This window comes from Epinephelus moara, chromosome 13 (assembly GCF_006386435.1).
Source record: "Epinephelus moara isolate mb chromosome 13, YSFRI_EMoa_1.0, whole genome shotgun sequence".
In the NCBI taxonomy this organism is placed as follows: domain Eukaryota; kingdom Metazoa; phylum Chordata; class Actinopteri; order Perciformes; family Serranidae; genus Epinephelus; species Epinephelus moara.
The window spans coordinates 35490369-35494164 of NC_065518.1; the positions used below are offsets into that span (position 1 = coordinate 35490369).

The 3796-nt window shown below is 41.7% G+C and overlaps 1 long non-coding RNA gene across 1 annotated transcript in view; it reads right to left on the reverse strand.

The window, feature by feature from the left end:
* Positions 1-3461, reverse strand: part of LOC126399966 (uncharacterized) — a 6994-nt gene extending 3533 nt beyond the window's left edge. Inside the window, exon 1 of the long non-coding RNA XR_007570940.1 lies at positions 3385-3461. This is a non-coding gene — a long non-coding RNA (uncharacterized LOC126399966). The remainder of the gene's footprint in view (positions 1-3384) is intronic.
* Between the last annotated feature and the right edge of the window lie 335 nt (positions 3462-3796).

Here is a 3796-nt window from a genome sequence, read left to right on the forward strand (position 1 = left end):
GTGCATTTCCATTAGAGTGCGGCACGGGCCGCATATTTCTGTCCGAACCCGACCGAGCCCGACATTATTTAATTACTAAAGCACTGAGTTTGTGTCACACAGTTGTCATGGTTACAGGCTTTAACAGGCCGGGCGTGCGCCGTGGGTGCTCAGCGGAGAGGAGACCTCCGTGTTTGAGACGGGAGCGGGAGGCGGGAAGTCCGCTTCCAGCGAGGGGAGAGGGAAAAATAAAACAAAATAAGATAAAACAGGAAAAACCTGTCTCCATCTTTTATTTTATTTTCAGCGTTTAATGAAGGCGGAGGTGGGCGGCGGGAGGTCCGAGACTTCCAGCGAGGAGAGCGGTAGAAACAAACAGCCAATGTGTGTCTGTGTGTGTTACGTTCAGGTGTTGTCATGTAAATAACAGTGCCCAAGCATGAATGCACATTGCTGTGGTTAATTTGAGGTAATAGTGTTACTGTAGAAATCAGAGAATCACTTTTTGTTGTTATATATTCTCAGGGAGATGATACAAGCTCTAAATCTGAAATACACACCACACACAAATATGTATTTTCATCTAATACTGTGCAACAGTTAGAATAAAGTTTTTGTATTTGTATGTGCATTTGTGTTCATTATACACTTGTTTAAGTATAGCAAGTATAATGAATATAATGTAGGAATCGGTAAGAGGAATCGGTAAGGAATCGGACCGTTAAGAAGGAATCGGTAAGGAATCGGAATCGTTAAAATTCTAACGAGTCCCAACCCTATACGCGGATGACACCCAGCTCCATATTTCCACCAAACCCGACTCCACCCTCCCACCTTCCTCCCTCACTGACTGCCTCCTTGAAATAAAATCCTGGTTTTAATCCAACTTCCTCAAATTAAACAGCGACTAAACAGAAATTCTAGTCATTGGCACTAAAACCACCCTATCCAAATCCCCCAGTTTCACATTATCTATTGACAACTCTATCATTTCTCCTTCCCAACAGATCAAGAGCCTGGGTGTCATCCTTGACAGCACACTTTCTTACGCTTCTCATATCAACCACATAACCCGGTCAGCTTACTTTCATCTCCGCAACATCAACTGCCTCCGCCCCTCTCTCACACGTCACACAGCTGCCATTCTGGTCCACAGTCTTGTCACCTCCTGGCTTGACTACTGCAACTCCCTCCTGTTCGGCCTTCCACAAAAAACTCTCCATAAACTACAACTGGTACAGAATTCAGCAGCTCGTATTATCACAAGGACCCCATCCACTCACCACATCACATCGGTCCTCCAGCAGCTCCACTGGCTACCTATCACACACCGTATCCAATACAAGATTTTACTGCTCACCTTCAAGGCCATTCACAACCTAGCCCCTCCATACCTGTCTGACCTCCTCCACATTGCCACACCCACTCGCACACTCAGATCCTCTTCCTCCATCCACCTCTCCGTTCCCCCTGTCCACCTGGCTACCATGGGGAGCAGAGCATTCAGCCGCTCTGCTCCCCAGCTCTGGAATTCACTCCCCCTTGACCTCTGCAACACCACATCTGTCAATCTGTTCAAATCCAAACTCAAAACACATCTGTTGAGACTTGCCCGTTCCACCTGATCATATGCACTACACTGTCTTACTGTCTTCCCCTCTATTTTAATATATTGTATGATGTTTTGTTGACAATGTTATGATGTTTTGTATGCTGTGTTTTATCTTTGCTGTAAGGCGACCTTAAGTGGCTTGAAAGGCGCCCTAACAAATAAAATGTATTATTATTATTATTATTATTATATACACTATATAGAAATAGCTTATCTTCACACTGATGGTCTCATTTGCTGTTGTAGGTCACGCAAGACATCAGCAGAAACGAGAGACTTTTGCATATCCAGTTAAAAGTTCCTTGTAGCGGCTTTAAAGAGCAGCACTGCAGAGTAATATTGGTCTCCTGCGACAGCAGGGTTGATGCTGAAACAACAGCATGGGAAAACTCTCGTGGCAAATATATTGATGTGGGCTCAGAGCAAGTCAAATTAATTTATATCAAGTGTGTGGTTAGGAAAATGCTATGATGAAATAGTACCTTCAAGATGCTTTGAATATTCAACATATTCAAATACAATACATTCATACATTATTCGTTGTAAAATGCGCGGAGGGACACAGAAGTAGGATAGAATGAGTGACATTTTATGTATTTACATTTATTACATTGTCAACTGTACTCTGCAGGGGGTCAAAAAAAAGTTAAATTATCTTCTAATTATCAAACCCTACATATATTCCATCAATTTATTCTCGGTCTGTATGCCTTGAATCTGTGCTACCATACTCTCGGAATGTCCATGGATTAATTGAAGAAGTTTTGTCACTCATCTTAAAAAAAAAAAACCTTAGGATGCACAGTGAAATGTCTTAAATGAAGATTCCAGTCTAGTTATTTGGACCCAACTTTCATCCACACCACTTTGATGACAAAGCACCTCAAATATGGTTTCCATGGAATTTGCTGTTGGTAATTGAGATTTCATGAGGACAATCCTTAAAGATATAGTCAGGGGTGATCGCAAAAAAAGAAATCCTAAGCCTGAAAAAGGGCGGCTGTGCAGATTCAATCACCCGCGATCGGCACAATGCATGCCGTTTAGTTTTGTGTCCGACTTTATCCCGACTTGCTCTGACATATTATAAAAGTGGACACCGATAAAATCACGACAGCGAGGCAGCCGTAGTTTTTAGTCAAATTTAAATTTAAATAAATATCTGAAATTCAAAAAAAATTAAAAGTTTATCTAAAACGTCATCTTGTTGAGTCGACATCTAAACCAATCAGCTGTTAGATCAGGTGAGAGCCAGGCGGTGCAGTCATGGAGAGCAACTGCAGCAGGGGAACTGCCCATTGGTTCGACAGCCCATTGGTTCGACATCCCATTGTTCCGACCATATTAAACTCATTGTTCCGAAGTCCGTTCCGAAATCATCATGATGCCCTGTGGTTAAGGTCTGGTTAGGTTTAGGCACAAAAACCACTTGGTTAGGGTCAGGAAAAGATCATGGTGTGGGTTAAAATGAAAAAGAAAATGACAAACACATAAGCTGTGAGCCTGCTCCACCTCAAGCCGGTCGCGGCACACCAAATTTACAGAGTAATTTCTAATGATATTACATAAAGGAAGATTATATAGAGTGAATAGGATTGGTCCGAGCACAGAACCTTGTGGAACTTCAAAACACACTTTAGTACGTAAGGATGATTCATCGTGAACATGAACAAACTGAAAACGATCAGGTAAATAAGATTTAAACCAGCTAAGTGCAGAACCTTTTAAACCAATTAATTGTTCCAGTCTCCTTTGAAAGAAAGGGAAGATTAGATATTGGTGTTGGCTAACACCTCTGGATCCAGGGTGGGCTTTTTTAGGAGAGGTTTAATTACAGCTACCTTAATAGACTGTGGTACATAGCCTGTTAATAAAGATGTCTTGATCATGTCTAATGAGTGAATGTTAACTAAAGGTAAGACTTCCTTAAGTAGCCTAGCTTGGATTGGGGCTAAGAGACACATTGATGATTTAGATGAAGAAATCACTGCCGTCAATTGTTGAGGAGAAATCGGGCAGAGGCAATCTAAATATATATTAGGTCTTACAGCTGTGTTTGAGGGCAGATAGGTACTATCTGAGGACAGGAGGTCATGAATTTTGCCTCTAATAGTTAGAATTTTGTCATTAAAATAGCTCATAAAATCATTACTGCTAAGGGCTAAAGGAATACAAGGCTCAATAGAGCTGTGACTCTCAGTCAGC